This window comes from Pan paniscus, chromosome 4 (genome assembly GCF_029289425.2).
Source record: "Pan paniscus chromosome 4, NHGRI_mPanPan1-v2.0_pri, whole genome shotgun sequence".
NCBI lineage: Eukaryota > Metazoa > Chordata > Mammalia > Primates > Hominidae > Pan > Pan paniscus.
The window spans coordinates 95598109-95615987 of NC_073253.2; the positions used below are offsets into that span (position 1 = coordinate 95598109).

The following is a 17879-nucleotide window of genomic DNA, read 5'->3' on the forward strand; positions in this document are numbered from 1 at the left end:
GATTAAATATAAAAATGATGACTAAAAGTAGTATCATATTATTATTCTTGTTATTATTCATGTTATTATTCATGTTATTATTCTTAACCAAGAGAAAATATCTATCCTGTTCCTTTTTGGAACTGTTTATCTCATCTTCAACTCAATTTCCAACTCACATCTACCAGAAGATCTCCTGCTAATACAGCTTGGGTCTCCACAGTACGTCTTGGATGTGGTCTTCCCGTACAATCTATATACATTTTGTCAATTCGTGTTCCATGATTACAGTATTTTCTGGTTTGTATTGTAATTGATTACATGCTTCTCCCTCTCTTTATTCTGAGTCCTTGATGTCAAGGGCCACATTTAACTGTTTGAGGGGTAGTGAGGGGGACTGGATACACTGAGCACCTAAAACAAAGACTCAGTATGATTCTGGAGTAAGTGAACAAATGAGTAAATCTAAATTTGTTTGAAATCTGATGACTAATAGTAAGTCCATGTCATAAAATCAAATGCAGTGTTTCCTTATAGTCCATGTATAGTTTTCTGTACTGGCAGCTGTAAAAGAATTCAAAAGAGAGCAATAGACAAAAGCATCTGTATCTTTCATGACAGTAGAAAGTGAATACAGAGATGTTAATCATTATTATAGTCCCTCAAAAGGTACTGCTTTTTCATTCCAAAATATCTCTTACTTTTTCTTGACACAGTCAAATGGGTTCGCTAATTTACCTAATAAAAAGAAATCCTTAGGTAAATTATTGGCTTCCTTTAAAAGGAAGCTAAAGTAAATTAGGATGGGTCAAAGTTAGACCTAGAAACTTCAAAAGTGACTATTTAATTGAGTGTATTTAACTTATCTTTCCATGATAATTGATAACAAAAGCATTCATCTAATTGAAAATCTCCATGAAATAAAGCAAGACATACTGAAACACTATTCCATATTTTTTTCATGAATCACTTATCTTTAAAGAAAAATTGAGTTACTGATGTATTTAACAGTTAATTTTCAGCTAACTGATGCAGAATTTAAACCTTTGACAAAAAAATTAATAACTTTGATGTTTTAATTTTAATATTAACAAAGGATAGCAGATTTAAGCCATATTTAAAATGTTCACAGTACATATAGACACTTACCCTGAACAATTAGTTACACAGAGAGTCACAAGATGAAACTCAAAAGCAGCATCTTTAGATTTTGAGGTTGTTACTCCAAACATAGACATGAGAAAAATCTCTGTAAATATCTCATCAATTCAGAAGATTATTGAGTTTTAGTAAAGAGATAGGAAGAACATGGAAGTCATAAGAGACGCTAAAATTAAAAACACATGTATTTCTGATTTCAGATTTTGATTCTTTAAAGGGAAAAAAACACAAAAAGAAATAAGGATAAAGGAAAAAAAAACACAAAAAGAAATAAGGATAAAATCTACATACTCAATGCAAAGGCAAGGAATTTCTCAGACAGAAAATAATCTGGCTGATGGAAATAATAAAGCTAAACACCATGCTCCCCACCATCAATCATAAGGTTTGAAATGAAAGATAGATACCCCAGAATACAAATAGACAAGGAGAGGCTTCACAATTTTGTAAAACCTTTAGGGGACAGAAAAGGAGAAAGATGTTTCTTCATCTTTGGAATACAGTAGAGATGTCCCTAACCCCCCAAATTCAGAACCCTGGGCAGGGCCCTGAGAGCCAAATGAGACGCATATTTCAGAGTAGAGATAGCTGGCTTGAGTCTTGGGAGAGGCTAAAGCTACAGGACACTAGGGGATAAATGAGGCAGCATTGCTGGAAGTGAGCACCGGAAGCCTTTTAAGATGGCAGAAGCAACAGCAGAACAGTGATTTGGATAAACCCTAAGACAGATTCCTGTACTAACTTCCCTCCTTCACCTCCTAGCTCTGTGTGCTTGTTCAAGTTACATGACCCACTGAACTTGTTTATTTAACTGAAGAATAAGACTATCAACACCAAATTTAAATAATTTTATACATATTTGGCTAGGAAAACAGAACCACTTAATGTGTTCTAATTATGAAGGGTTTAATATGAAAAAGTAAAGAATTCAACCATTAGAAGAGTTGGGAAGTAAATGATGAGTTGGGGAGTGAACAAGAGTTGAGGGTGGTCAGGGAAGCCCCATGCCCATGATCACAGCCCAAAGCACTGGTATGGGGTTTCTCATGAGCTTATAGGGAAGTTGCTGCAATGCCTTTGAAATATATGAGTATATGAAAGCTCCCATTGATCTTCTCTGTCTGCATCAGTAAAAGCAATGGTTTTCAGTAGCTGGCTGGAAAGCCAATGTGAATCTCTCATCTGCACAGCATATGATGGAAACTGCCTTCAGAAAAAAAATGGCCTCGCAGTCTTCTGCCTTCCTAATCAAGCAGAAATGCTACTTCTTGGCATAGGTCAGTCTGAAACCATACAGGGAGGGGGATTCTTAAACACAAAGGCTCTGGCTTCTCTGCCTTGTGAGGAGACCTTAGAAAGAGGTGGTGATGATGCAATTATTCAGCATCAATGAAAATGTTAAATTTGATTATCCACAATAAGAGTATAGCAAAGATTTGTACTAGTATTATTTATTATCTTTACAGGGTAGAAATAACTTTTGGGCAAAATTAACTGTACAAGAGAGAATATTTATTGATATCTGATTTCAGGCACAGAGAAACTTTAGAAAACAGAGTTTGGTGGTCCCTTGGTGAAGAAAAATGGTGTAGATGTTTTTTCCCATAATTCCCAAAATTTCTTTTGATGGACCTATATAACTTACACCGTCGGAAAACAAACAACATTATTTTAAGGAGGGAAAGGGAAGTAGGACAGTAAGGAAAGAAGTAAGGAAGGAAGGGAGGAAGGAAGGGGAAAAGGAAAAAGGAAGGAAAGGAAAGGAAGGGAAAAGGGAAGGAAAGGAAAGGAAAGGGAAAGGAAAGGGAAAGGAAAGGAAAGGAAAGGAAAGGAAAAAGGAGGGAGGATTTTAGTAGTTACACTGCTGGGATGTAGCTCAAGTCAAAAGCTTTTGCTACTTGTTCCAGGTTACTCATAACTGATGTGTCAAATTTGTCAGCCTAATGACTGGAGAAGCACCTATTATATCTTTAATTAGTAGGGAATATGACAATAAGAATGGCAGTTTTAGCTACAGCAGCTTAGAAGACAGATTCAAGCACAAGAAAATGAATAATATAAATGGTAAAAATCACCACTGACAATTCAGCAAAGCCAACAAATCCATATAGTACATGCTAAAGTGCAGCAAATTACAATACAGAGACAATATAATGAATTAACACATCAATATAACAGCATATTATCAACAAAAACAAAGATCTATTGAGCGTTTCCAATATACAACACTCTGTGCTGAAGAAATTAAGACAACGACCCAAAGCTAGAGCCAGAAGATACAACTAATAATAGATACCATCACAAATGAGCTCATGCAAAGGGCCTACTGATTGGCATAGTGATACCCTCAGGCAAGGATGTAGTATCTGAAATCAAGACACTCCTATGTTAAATAAATTAAGAAAGTAAGCTCAAACTTCTCTCTTTGAGAGACAGCAAAAAAACAAGAGGAAACAAAATAAAAGTGGTTGGAAATGTTCCCAGAGTTCCATGAGCCATACAGCTGTCCATGTACACACCCTCTGAGGTTAGTCACTGTGAGAGTGGACATCAATCACTGTGGTCACACTGGAAGACTCCCTCCAGGAAAGTTAAAAGGAAAAATAAAGACCTAAACAGTGCCATACATCAAACCCATGAATCTGAGAACAGGGTGGTAAAAGATGCATTTATGGTACAAATTAATCCAAATGACCAAGAAGGGCAAATGTTTTCCACATGTACACTGTGTGTCATAACGTACTCTGTGACTGTGCATAAAATAATAGCACACTTTGCCAGAAAGGTCATTTTATTTATCAATTCAAAACATATCCATGCAGATTTGCAGCATGCCAATATATTCTACATTTTACTTAACATTAAGACATTTTATTCACTCCTGTTCTCAGGCCCTTTGATGAAGTGACATTTCCTGACATTTTCTGACACTTTCTCACAGTAGAGTAAGCTGACATTAAGTCAGATTTCGCTGGATTATTACATCTTATAGATAAGAAAAATTCTGGTCATTCATTCAACAATCGTTGATGAGGTGCCTCACCGTTCTCATTCTTCTCCTGGTTACCGGCATTGCAGTGGGTTTATGCCACTTCCCTAAACAAACAAGGTTAGAAGTCTCATTGACTTCTGGGATGGATATGAATGCCTCGTCCTGGCTTTAAAGTACTTCTCCAACATGTCCGCAATGCATGTTTCCTACACAATGTTTGGTACAAATTTCAAACACCACATTCTTCACGAACATTTTCACATTTCTCCTGAACTAAATGTTGTCGTTCCTTATATGAAATATATTTTTTGCTCTTTTATAGAACATTGTGTTTTGTTTCTGGTTAAATACCACTTTATGATGACCACCCCCAAGTCCTTAGTGGATAACAAATAGCCAATATTATTTTTCATGTATTTTGAGGATTGGCTAGGAGGTTTCTCTGCTGAGTTTGCCTATGGTCATGTATGTGTCTGCATTCAGCTGGGAGCTCAGCTCAGCAGGAAGGCTCCAGACGGTCTTACTCATGTCGGGCAGTTTGCACCAGCTGCTGGCTGGTGTGCCCTGTTTCTTTTTTTTTCAACCTGTTCTTCCATTCACCTATTGGCTAGACTATCTCATTCCATTGATAAAAGAAATAGAGAGAGCCAGTTTTCATTTAAGGATTGAAGAATGAATTTCACTTCTTGATGCTAAGGATGTAAGGCCACTTTTACTGTATTACACATTTCATATTTTGGTTGTGCTTTTATTCTTACAGGTCCTGTAGGTCAGGAACTCTGTTACCACAGTATCTCCTACATTGTCTGGCACAGTGATGTGTATCTTTTACTTAATAAATATTTATTTCATAGAATGTAAGGGTTGTCATGGTACTATCTATAAATAAATAGATAACAAAGACAAGTCTAGGCAAATATTCAAGACAGAAGCATGTTCTTAAAAATTGGAGAGGGCCGGGTGCAGCGGCTCACGCCTGTAATCCCAGCACTTTGGGAGGCTGAGGCAGGCGGATAATGAGGTCAGGAGTTCCAGACCAGCCTGGCCAATAAGATGAAATCCCATCTCTACTAAACATACAAAAAGTAGCCGGGCATGGTGGCACAGGCCTGTAGTCCCAGCTACTCAAAAGGCTGAGGCAGAAGAATTGCTTGAATCCGGGAGGTGGAGGTTGCAGTGAGCCGAGATCACGCCACTGTACTCCAGCCTTGACGACACAGTGAGACCCTGTCTCAAAAAAAAAAAAAAGAAAAAAATTGGAGAAACTTCTCCAGTGCAGTGGCTCACTCCTGTCATCACAGCACTTTGGGAGGTTGGGAGCCCGAGGCAGGCGGATCACAAGGTCAGGAGTTTGAAACCAGCCTGGCCAGCATGGTGAAACCCTGTCTCTACTAAAAATACAAAAATTAGCTGGGCATGGTGGTGCGTACCTGTAGTCCCAGCTACTCAGGAGGCTGAGACAGGAGAATTGCTTGAACCCAGGAGGTGGAGGTTGTGGTGAGCCCAGATTGCGATACTGCACTCTAGCCTGGGCGACAAAGCAAGACTCTGTCTCAAAAAAAAAAAAAAAAAAAAATTTGAGAAACTACTACTGGTAGCTAAACAGTCATTGTGAAAGTTAATTACAAGCCATTCCAATGTGCTCTGTCTGCTTTCTGCTCATAGAAATGTGGAATCTGTGTCCTTAAAAACAGATACATCTAAACTTATTTTAAAACATTATATCATTTAAATGCATTGTTTCCTTTCCTAATTTGGGGTTTGTCCACCAAATGAAACTGCAGTATAAGAAAATCTACAAATCACCTTCATTCAAGATATTTAATTTAAAATAAACCTTCAAAAAAGTGAGAAACTGGCTTATACACTATCATTTGAGCATGGATACATTTTCTATTATTACATAAACATCTTCTCAACCATATTGTCCTTTCTTAAACATTCCTTTAAAAGGAATTTCATGATGAGAATGCCATATAATTAATTTAATGCCTATATTTTTCTCACGTACATGTAATTACATACATATTTCAAATAAATACTTGCTAGTTTATTTTCCTTCCACTTAAGCATATTTAAAACAAAGTTGAATATTCACCTAATTTCCCCTAAACAAAATGAGCATTGGTATACAAGGGTAAAATGCTGAAAGTCATATTTTTAACAATATTTCCTTATATGTGTCATCGAGGAAATTATCTAATCTTTTTTGGTCCCTATTTATTCATCTGTAAGATAGAAAATAGCAATTTTTTCCAGATTGCATACCTCTAAAACACTGTAATTCTCTATATTCCTCTTAGCTGTGTAACACACTAATACAAAATTAGAGGATTCATTAGCTGTTATTTTGCTACCCATCAGTTTCATTAATAGGAGCTTTACAATTTGGAAGGGGGGAAAATAGTACTAGATAATTAATGAACCAGATATTAAGCCTAAATATATATTCACACATTACTCAGCACACTAATAAACCAGCTAAGAGAAAAACATTGGTTGAGACTGTTTGCTCAAGTCATTCATAGCAGCAATTTTGTTTTTCACAGTTAATAAAGTTAATACCGAGGAGACACAAAACAAAAAAAGGATAATAAATATGTATCTACAAAATCAGAAAAAAATGTTAAACCAAAACATAAGGAAGCAAGTTATGCTAGAATAAAAATGAAAGATAGCTTGCAAAGATATATTTTAATTATTAAAATCACCAGCATTCTTGTTTTCCTAAAGTATTTACACAAACTACTGTCCTCTGATCATGCTGCCATTTCCTCTCAATGTTCTTTTGTCTTCTAATCAAGAGAGTAAGACACCAGGCAATTTCCAAATTGTGGAATTCTAATTATACTTTCCTTACTGAAAGAAACCAAGGCTCCTTGGGGACTTAGCTGACTTCAGGCTGGATCAAGTGATGTATAAGAGATATCTGAGATATCCTATTTTGACAGAAAACAAAGACCACTGTGTTCAAAAGACATAGTGCCATCTTGAAGACAAGCTCCCACTTTTCAAAGATAGAACTGTTTGAATAACAATAATAACAAATAACAACTACAACATACAGAATTGTCAAATAATGTTTACTGAGTATATAATGACAAATTAAAAGAAAACGTCCAAAAAATAATAGATGATGGTGAGGTTGTAGAGAAAGAGGAATGCTTATCTACTGCTGGTGGGAATGTAAACTAGTTCAACCACTGTGGAAGACAATGTGGCGATTCTTCAAAGACCTAAAGACAGAAATACCATTCAACCCAGCAATCCCATTACTGGATATATACCCAAAGGAATATAAATCATTCTATTATAAAGACATATGTACACCTATGATCACTGCAACACTATTCACAATAGTAAAGACATGGAATCAACCTAAATGTCCAGGAATCATAGACTGGATAAAGAAAATGTGGTACATATATGTCATGGAATATTATCACTTTGCAGCCATAAAAAAGAAGAAGATCATATCCTTTGCAGGGACATGGATGGAGCAGGAGACCATTATCTTTAGTAAACTAACACAGGAACAGAAAACCAAATACCACATGTTCTCACTTATAAGTGGGAGCTAAATGATGAGAACACAGGGACACACAGAGGGGAAAAACCATACACTGGGCCCTATTAGAGGGTGGAGGGTGGGAGGAGGGAGAGGATCAGGAAAAATAACTAATGAGTACTAGGCTTAATACCTGGGTAATGAAATAACCTGTACAATAAACCCCCATGACACAACTTTGCCTATGTAACAAAACTGCACATGTGCCCCTGAACTTAAAAATTAAAAAAAAAACCTTAAGAATTATCTTTGGAAATTACTAGAATACCCACTCATTGTTATGAAAATTAGTAAATAGAAAAAATAATTAAGCACTTATCTTGCTTTCATCTCACGTATTATATTTAGAGTAAGCAAGTAATGCAAAATAGAAAAATCTATAAGTAGGCTATGGTCAGACTTCTGTAAACCAATGTTGTTGCAATAAATAGAACAGAGTAGTGTGTAAAAATGTAAGATTAGGAATTTTCTTGAAATCTTTGGGCAGAATTTTCTTAGTTTCTTTTAAGATCAAAATTTCCTAAATGTTCTTAATTTCCCTTCAGTGTGGATGTGTTCTTCCATCCACCCCTCCCAATGATAGAAGAGCAGGAACCTCAGCTCTGACCTACCCTATTGGGCTGCTTCCTTCCTCCATGTGAGTGTACTGACTCTAAAATGTCAGTTTCCTCCAGGAGTAACATGGAGAGCCTGACTGTGTTGTGTCCTTGTCACTTGTGTCTTCTTCCCTCTGTTTGTGAAAACAATCTTGAAATAGATTCCCGCAACGATTCTTGCTAAGTCTTAAAGTCAAAATAAATCTTTATGTTTTAGCTTAATAAATCTTTACTTATTTTCAAAGCACTTTCCTATAAATTATCTCACTTGATCATCAATAATGTTCTGAATAGTATAACTCAATTGGGATGCTATCAGGAAGAAGTGGTTGTATTGAACGGTCTGCATATATGACAGAAAGATATCCATTGGAGAGAGGGAAGAAAAATAAGAAAAAGAAATAAATATGAGTGGAGTATAAAAATAACAGCTTGATGGAAAGTGAAAGAAATAAAAAGATATAGGAGGTTCAACATAAAATGAGAGAAATCATGAGGAGGAGACATATAGATTGAGATCATCTATTGAAAGAGAAAACAGAAAAAAAGATATATGAAAAGAGAAAATAAAGATCAAGGAGGAAGGAATGGGATGGAAAAGAAAAATGATAGATTTAATGAGTTCTGAAGTGTGTTAATCAAGTTAAACTGCTTATGCCTCATTGTGCCGTCCACTTAAGCTGTGACTATTAAAATAAGTTACAATCCATAATTTATTACCTCTGTCCTTTGAGAGGCTAATTAGCTTTCCTACAATTAAGCACTATTCACAACTCCTCAGCTGTTCTTATCAAACCTTCAACTGGCTATAAATGCACAGCCAAAGCAGTCCTTTGGGAGAGATGATTCCGTTGCAAAATTGTGTCAGAAAACACACTCATCAGAGCAGTTTTCTCAAAGTGTGGCCCAGTGCTTTAGCAATAAAGACACCTATGATCCTTATTAAAATGCAGATTATCCTGGGTGTTGCCAGGAGACACTAAATCAGAATTTCTGAAAATGGGGCCCAGGAAACTGCATTTTTAACAAGAATCTTAAGTGCTTCTTATATACACCAAAGTGTCTTCTGTTAGAAGAAATAAAGCCAAGATTCAGATCAAGTTAATCATCTAAAGTGCTTACTGCTATCAGCTATTGGGTCTGGTACCTTTCAAAAGGAAAAAGAACAAAACGGTCATCTGCTAGTCCTGGTCATCAGTAAGGTGATTTCAAAGAAACACTATTCTTCTCTGAATTGCTAGGTCTTCATTAACTTCCTTCTGCACCAGGTTGACCAAATAAAATATGGGCATCTTTAAGGTTAAAGGAAAATTCAGCAATAAAGTCAGGAAGTGGACAAATGGCTGTAATTATGTGATGTTTGTTTCTTTCTCAAGTATTCATTCTTTGTCTTATTTAATTTCCTTATTTAACTAATCATGGGAAAAGATAAAAATAGGAGCAATGTCCCTCATTATGTTATCAATAGTTGCTGTGACTGAGTCCTCATTTCCCCAGGGAGATCAGACTGTGTGTCTTTAGCCCTGTTTGGGGATTTTTTTTTTTTGTCTTATTGTTTTGTTTTCAATGTCTCTCCATTCTATTTTACTCAGAGACTTAGATTCTTAGATCATTTATGTCATCACTAAGAGAGTTTATCAGGTCAAATAATGTTTTCCTTGCATTTTTGTAATAACCCGTAGGTAAATAATGCATGCAATTTTCCCTGAAAGTAACATTTTCTTTGTGTATACTACATAAAAACAGCTAAAGGAAGTGAAGGATCCAGAGAGCATGCCGAAGAATATAAAATGGTAGACAAAAGAACCTTTATACTCCCTTCTCTTTGGCTTTAAAAAATATATATATTTGCAATTCCTTAAGGGCTGTAAAAGATTGATTGATTTTTACAAACCTTAAGGTATTACAAAGATTTGGCAGGGAACGTGGGGGATTAGATGTGGTTTTTGTTCTCTCTGCATATTGTTCATTTGAAAAATAAACACATAAATGAAAGAATGGTTTGATGAAAATACAAACAAACATGAGGTGTTTATGTTACTACAATTTCTATAATTTTACAGGTATATTAGTCAAAAGCTTTAATAAAATTGAGAAAAAGTAAAAGGCAGAATTTCTGATTATATCAAATGACTTTGACTAAAACTTCAATTAATAAGCTAAAAGAATAGGTCTAATAGGTACAAACAGTCCACAACATTATCTTTCTTCATGACTGGCCTCTTAAAATCCACCCTGAGGGGCAGGCAGGCTCTGTTCTGCACCTGAATGAAAGTCAATGGCAATCCCATGACTTTGGTGACTCAGAGACTGAATGTTCTCTAGTCACATCTGTATACAAGAACACTTTCAGTTTATTAATTAAATGTTCATTCTTGTGTAACAATTTTTAAAATTCCAAACTTCCTTCAATTTAAAATTTTGTGGCAATTATTTCCAAATTGATCTATAGATTCAATGTAATTCCTATTAAAATCCAATCAGGCTGGCCAGACGCAGTGGCTCAGGTCTGTAATCCCAGCACTATAGGAGGCCAAGATGGGCGGATCACTTGAGCTCAGGAGTTCAGTACCAGCCCAGGAAACAAGGGAAAACCCCGTCTACACAAAGAATACAAAAATTAGCTGGACATGGTGGCGCATGCCTGTAGTTACAGCTACTCGGGAGGCTGAGGGAGGAGGATCGCTTGAGCTGGTAAGGTCAAGGCTGCAGTAAGCAATATTTGTGCCACTGCACTCCAGCCTGGGTGACAAAGTGAGACTCTGTCTCAAAAAACAAAACAAAACAAAATAAATCCTTTTAGGCTTTTTTACAGAAATTAACAAGCTAATTCTAAAATGTATATGAGAATGCAAAGAACTTAGAGTAAAGCAAACAACTTAATAAAAACAAAACAAAGTTCCTTCTTTTATGTTGATAAAAATAAAATTAAAAAAAATAAGATGTTCAACACCATTCGCCCTTAGGGAAATGTAAGCTAAATCCACAATGCGATACCATTACCACCGACTAGAATGGCTACAATCAAAACAACTGACAATATCAAGTTGGCCAGGATGTGAAGCAACTAGAACACTTATACAACGCTGATGAGAATGTAAACTGGTATAATCACCTTGGAAAACAGTGCTTACCATATGATCCACCAATTCCACTTCTAGGTATCTACCCAAGACACATGACCCATATGTTCACACAAAGACTTATACATGGAGTGTTCATAGCAAACAGTATTCATGATAGCCCAAAATTATAACCATTCTAAGTGTCCACTAACTGGTGACTAGAACAACAAATTGAGATATATACACAGTATGAAATAATACTCACAAATACGATAGTAGTGATCATGATAGTAGTGATGAGAGGTGAAAACGTGCTAGCAGCCCTGGCTCGCTTTCAGCGCCTCCTGGGCCTCCGCTCTGGCCACACGCCAGGAGCCCTTCAGCCTGCCGCTGCGCTATGAGGGCCCCTCTGTGGGGCTGGCCGATGCTGGAGCCAGCTCCCTCTGCTCACCGGAAGGTGTGAAGGGAGAGGTGCCGGCGGGAGCCCGAACTGCGCGCCGCTTTCCCGGGCAGGCGCGGGTTCTGGGTTGGCGCAGGCTCAGTGGGTCCCGCACTCGGTTCGGCCAGCCGGCGCCTGCTGGACTTGATCAGGGACTAGCTCCCTCTGGGCTGCCTGAGCGCCGGGGCTGGGTGCCGCAGAGCCCCGGTGAGAGGTGAAACCGGCTGGGCTTCTGGGTGCAGTGGGGACTTGGAGAACTTTCTGTCTGGCTAAAGGACTGTAAGCACCAATCAGCACTCGGTGTCTAGCTAAAGGTTTGAAACGGCACCCATCAGCACCCTGCCAAAACGGACCAATCAGCTCTCTGTAAAATAGACCAATCAGCTCTCTGTAAAATGGACCAATAAGCAGGATGTGGGTGGGGCCAGATAACGGAATAAAAGCAGGCCACCATGCTGTGGAAGCTTTGTTCTTTTCGCTCTTTGCAATAAATCTTTCTGCTGTTTACACTTTGGGTCTGGGCTGCCTTTATGAGCTGTAGCACCGAGAAGGTCTGCAGCTTCACTCCTGAAGCCAGAGAAACCACGAACCCACCAGAAGGAAGGAGCAACTCCTGATGCGCCACCTTTAAGAGCTGTAACACTCACCGCGAAGGTCTGCAGCTTCACTCCTAAAGCCAGGGAGACCACGAACCCACCAGAAGGAAGAAACTCCGGGCACATCTGAACACCTGAAGGAACAAACTCTGGACACACCATCTTTAAGAATTGTAACACTCACACTCACCACCAGGGTCCCTGGCTTCATTCTTGAAGTCAGGGAGACAAGAACCCACCAATTCAGGACACAGTGATACAAGTTAGTAGTGATACATGATAGTAGTGATACATGTTACAATGTGGAAGAACTTCAAAGATATGCTAATGAAATAAGCCAGACATAAAAGATTACATATTGTATCACTCAATTGATATGAAGTTTCTAGAAAAGGCCCATGCATAGAGACTGAAAACACATGAGTGTTTGCCTTAAGGCTGGGCATTGAGTGGTTGCCTTAGGGCTGAGGTTGACAGAAAGAAACAAAAAAAATTTTTTGAGCTGGTGGAAATGTTTTAAATGTTTAGTTATGGTTGTGTAAGTGTATGAGCCTCCTAAAAATAACTGAAATATTTACTTAAAATAGTTAAATTTTATGATAGTAAATAAAACTGTTAAAATATGTAGGAAAGTATAAATAAACCTGTCACCTCAATAAAACTGTTTTAAAAAGAAAAGTTAAGGCCACGTGTGTTGGCTCACAGTGTAATCCCAGCACTTTGGAAGGCCGAGGTGGAAGGACTGTTTGGGGCCAGGAGTTCAAGACCAGTCTGGGCAACATAGTAAGACACTGTGTCTGCAAAATATAAATTAAAATCCTAGCAGAGTTTGGCAGAGTGTGTCTGTAGTCCCAGCTACTAAGGAGACTGAGGTGGGAGGATCACTTAAACCCAAGAGTTTGAAGATGCAATGAGCTGTGATTGTGCCACTGCATTCTGACCTGGGTGACAGAGTTAAACCCTGTCTCAAAAAAGTAAATAAATAAAATTAAATAAATAAATAAAATTAAATAAATAAAAGTAGAATTTTATTTTGGTCTTTTTTTTTTTTTTTGAGACAGAATCTTGCTCTGTTGCCCAGGCTGGAGTGCAGTGTCACGATCTTGGCTCACTGCATCCTCTGCCTCCCGGGTTCAAGCGATTCTCCTCCCTCAGCCTCCTGAGTGGCTGGTATTACAGGCACGCACCACCATGCCTGGCTAATTTTTGTATTTTTAGTAGAGACGGGGTTTCACCATGTTGGTCAGACTGGTCTCAAACTCCGACCTTGTGATCCTCCCACCTAGGCCTCCCAAAGTGCTGGAATTACAAGAATTTGTTTGTATGTCTACCTCAGGATATCTGAAGGTTGAAAGTCTGAAGTGAAAATTGGAGACATAGTGGGCATTTCCCTTTTTGTTCTAACTCATCCCCTAGATGGGAATTAAATGGAGAGGAAAAAGATACGAGTTGATCCAGTGTTGATGTAGACAGAACATGAATGATCTTTAATGAGAGCTGTTTTTTTTGTCAGGTGCTTTATGGGCTTTTTTACACATCCTCACGTCCTGGGGCCCCTCACCACTCCTCTCATCCAAATGGCACTTTCGGTTAACCCCGTTGACTACTCTTGGATCCACTGCTACATCTGTTTGGGGTCCTTTATGTTCTAGTGGACATCTTGAGAAAAGTCCCTCTTGGATTGAAGAATGTCTTTCTTCAGCAGTTAACCTACAATTTGGTCCACTGGAAATATTCATCTTTGACCCATGGCAAAACCCATCAAGATTTTTGAGTGGTCCTAGGAGGCTCCTGCCCCTGACTTGAAGTAGGAGAAAACATGACTCATCCTCCCCTCACCCTAACATGGGGGGATGTTAGAACTCTCAGCTCATTCTTCAGTGTCTACATTTATTTGGCCAGATGTAATGGCTCTGCTAGGGTTCACAAAAACTTTTCTTAAACATCTTTTTTACAAGTTCTGATTAAGTGAGCCAGAACCTCACTTTGAAATGTGAAAACTCTTAACCACCCATTTTCTTGGAGATTAGCCTAAACTGAGGCAGAAAGTCCCATTTTAACACACTGTTATACTATAATTTATTTTTTAAAAAGGACAAGTGGTTTTAAACTTTTGCTACAACATAAGCCATTATCCTCATTTCACCTATTATGTATAAGCAGGGGGAATTCAAAAAACTTAAATATGTTTCCAATGGAATAGTAGGCTTTCCTATGAATTACCACAGATTAAAAGGAGAAGACAAAGTTTATTTCAAAAGTCTTACAGAAATTTTTCTTTAGAGTCACAGAGGCCAGGAAAGTATGCCTCCCTTATATAAATAAAAGCCCTGTCACAACCCATTTTCAAAGCAGATGTATAGCAGGATCCAGCAGGGGTTTGCATCTGTTTCATGTGTGCTGGCCTTCCTCTGTAGAAGCTCTCAACTGTGCAATCAAACACATTTTCACTCACCAGGGGAGATTAAAATCCATATGGTTTACTTACTACTTGTCCTTGGACAGAATCCTGATGAGAACAGTGTAAGAGACCAAACAGCTATAGATTTCAGACAGGCTACTTGAATAAGATCTGACTGATTGTTTGGAAACAGTGTTTATCATTGCATCAAATATCTTTTAACAAATGCCAAGAAATGACTCCACTTGCAGAGTTCAGTTAGTTGGACAAAGCCCAGAGTAATTTCTGTTCCATAACACCTTGGAAAGTTTCAGAGGTTTCATGTAAGACCCAACTAACGTAGTATTGAAAATATATTAATGGATCTAAAAGTTCTGAATGTGACCAAACTTATCCATTTCTTGATTATGTCAGAGGCGTCCATACCAGAATGACTCCATCTTGAATAGAGACCCAATAAAGTGAGACTTGCTGGGGGACATTCCCAGGAAGTTAGGTACTCTTGGTGACAAGATGTTTATGGTTGAGGGAATGAGTTAATGATGCTAACTAACTAAATAAGACCCCTTAGGACAAAAAGAATTCTTTTTTTTGTTTGTTGTTGTTGTTTTTTTTTTTTTTTTTTTTTTGAGGAGATGTCTCGCTGTGTCACCCAGGCTGGAGTGCAGTGGCACGATCTCAGCTCATTACAAACTCTGCCTCCCAGGTTCACGCCATTCTCCTGCCTCAGCCTCCTGAGTAGCTGGAACTACAGGCACCCGCCACCACACCTGGCTAATTTTTTATATTTTTAGTAGAGACGAGTTTTCACCGTGTTAGCCAGGATGGTCTCCATCTCCTGACCTTTTGATCCGCCCACCTCAGCTTCCCAGAGTGCTGGGATTACAGGCGTAAGCCACCGCGCCCGGACAAGAATTCTTAATTTAAGAACAGGTTTCACTTTAAGATAATAGAATAACCATAAATTCTTGTTGAAATCAATAGTTACACAAGAGAATAAAAATACTAATAGCCTGTCACAGGCTGATCACAAGCCTTTGTAATAAAGCGCATTATTCTTAACTCTAATATCCTATATAAGTAAGCATTATATTTTTGGAAGTGATGTTTCTCATCTTGCTTACTGAGGTCACCCTACTCTGTAATAGTCTCTAATAAACTATGCTAAATTTACTGTATTCTGTAACACGCCCTGAATTTTTAGCTGCGTGAGATCCAAGAACCGCTCTTGGGACAAGACCCCTTTTCTGGTAACAATTAGATCTAGAATTTCACTAAACTATAAAGGGAGAATAAGCAAAATGCTCTCTACAGGGTCATTATTGGTTAATTCATCGGTTTACCTTGATATAAAATAAAATAAAATTTATTTAAAATAAAACAATTCATTTTTGGTTAATTCATCTGTTTACCTTGATATAAAATATAATAAAATGTATTTAAAATAACTCATCTGTTTACCTTGATAGAAAATAAAATTGTTAATATTTGTCATGTTACCTCTCACGTGGTTGTGAAAATTATTTAAAATAACTTATAAAAATGTTTCAAAAACATGAAGTGTAAAATGGGAAGAGATCACATTATAATATTCTGGGATAGTTGTTTCAAGACATGTCCATATTAAAATTTCATTGAGAAAATATTAATTAAAACAATTAAGTTTTTGTAAATATGTTTGGAAAATATCACTTACGAAGTGATTACACACAAGAAGCTGCCTATGGTTCAGTAGATGTCTGCTTACTATTTCCTCTTATCCTTCACACGTCTCACTTATATGTAGGGTATCCCAGCCTTCAATAAGATCCCACTGACTCCTCTAATTTATTGTCTCTTGTTATTCATGCCAGGTTGATCGATATAGCAAAACGAGGCCTTTTAAATTATGCATGTGGAGATTGTTGCTATGTTAATTATTGTGCTACCCATGTATGGAAAGCATGAATATTGTTCTCTATTTCTGCTTTTACTCTTCAAGTTTCTCAGATATAATGACTTCCTCTTTATTTGCAAGTATGAATTCAAGAGTTACTTAATGAGATAGGTCAAAAAACACATTTAATATTTCATATGGGATTTTCTCTTATCATGTTCAGTGCTGATAATAGCTGGACTTGTATTTCATGTATGAATGTATTTATTCCTTAAAACCTTGTGTAGTACATAACCATTATTATTCTCATATTATGAGTGACTAAACTACAGAACACAGAGTGTCAAGTAACTGCAGACACAGGCTGTGTACATAACCAGTATATTGAAGAACCCATATTTAAACCCATTTATCTAATACCAAAGCTGGGTGCATTCAAGACATCCAAGAAGCAGACACCAAGACAGAATAAAAAACATAAGTATTTTATTTCAGAAATTGTCTATGGTAAAATGAGAAAGAAGTCAGAAAAGAATTGGAGAGATGTCAAACTACTATATAAGTCATTACAGAATTTTTAAAAAGGAAAGGAAAGGGTGGATGCCAGTGATCTGGACAGCAAGGCAATCTAAGGAAGGTTTGGCAAGACCGTCAGACAGTCCTCAGGCCAAAGTTGCCATTAGAGGAGTTCCCTGTCTCCCAGGACAGGGCTTCCCTTTAGCTCCCTACTGTGCTTAGTCAGTAACCAGGAGCAGCCAGTGGGAGGTGTGTGTCAGTGCAAGTGAAGCCATGAGTTCTTGAACACAGCATCTGTGGCCCATGGTCCATTATGCTCCCTATCTCTCAAGTTCCATATGGCACATTCTCGGGACTGTCAACACATTCTTAAGCACTACATTATATTGTCCACAAGTCTAAAGTAGGGTGAAAGGACAAAGATAAACCAGAGAGACCAGTCCTGACACTAAGTTCTAAGACCAAGTTTAGTAAAAGTGGGCAAGATGCAGTAGTGAATCCAGTATAACACAGATTCCAGAAATCCTTGCACATTTCTCCAAGTGAGAATTAGAATTTTAAATAATTCCTCTTTATAAGTCCAAATACGTTATGGGTGAAAGGTAATATACAGTTTGGATATATCTCAGATCTAAACATGAGCCTGCAAGAGTTTGACATACCTGAGAAAACTGACCATTAAGCACTCAG

The 17879-nt window shown here is 37.7% G+C and overlaps 1 long non-coding RNA gene across 1 annotated transcript in view; it reads right to left on the bottom strand.

The window, feature by feature from the left end:
- LOC129397797 (uncharacterized) overlaps nucleotides 1-12575 on the bottom strand; it is a 128559-nt gene extending 115984 nt beyond the window's left edge. Inside the window, exon 1 of the long non-coding RNA XR_008625406.1 lies at nucleotides 11627-12575. This is a non-coding gene — a long non-coding RNA (uncharacterized LOC129397797). The remainder of the gene's footprint in view (nucleotides 1-11626) is intronic.
- Nucleotides 12576-17879: the final 5304 nt, after the last annotated feature.